At 64.7% G+C, this 368-nt stretch overlaps 1 long non-coding RNA gene across 1 annotated transcript in view; it reads left to right on the top strand.

The window, feature by feature from the left end:
* Positions 1 to 256: 256 nt before the first annotated feature.
* LOC104834303 overlaps positions 257 to 368 on the top strand; it is a 990-nt gene continuing 878 nt past the window's right edge. The window contains exon 1 of the long non-coding RNA XR_774610.1: positions 257 to 328. This is a non-coding gene — a long non-coding RNA (uncharacterized LOC104834303). The remainder of the gene's footprint in view (positions 329 to 368) is intronic.

Below are 368 nucleotides of genomic sequence, written 5' to 3'. Positions count from 1 at the left end.
TGGGGTGTTGGGGACGGCAGGAGCACGGGGGGGACAGGGTGGTGGGGACACGGAGACAGTGGGGAAACGGTGGACCAGGAGATAGTGCAGGGTCAGGGACAGCAGGACAGTGGGGGACATCAGGGGACAGCGGGGTCGGGGTTGATGAGTGACAGCGTGACCAGGTGGGGGGACAGCAATGTGACCCAGCGAGGGTGACACCGGGGGTGACAGCGTGATGACACAGGGGGCCACCTCACCCTTTCCCACCCCCCTGCCAGGAAATCGCCTCCTATCTTATCACCTTCGAGAAACATGACGAGTGGCTCTCCTGCTCCCCCAAGACCAGGTGGGGTGACCGTGGGGCAGCCGTGGGTCACCATGGGGTG

The sequence above is a fragment of the Haliaeetus leucocephalus genome, unplaced genomic scaffold, assembly GCF_000737465.1.
Source record: "Haliaeetus leucocephalus isolate CR32 unplaced genomic scaffold, Haliaeetus_leucocephalus-4.0 Scaffold333, whole genome shotgun sequence".
Taxonomy (NCBI): Eukaryota; Metazoa; Chordata; class Aves; order Accipitriformes; family Accipitridae; genus Haliaeetus; species Haliaeetus leucocephalus.
This window is presented reverse-complemented; position numbering and strand designations above follow the sequence as displayed.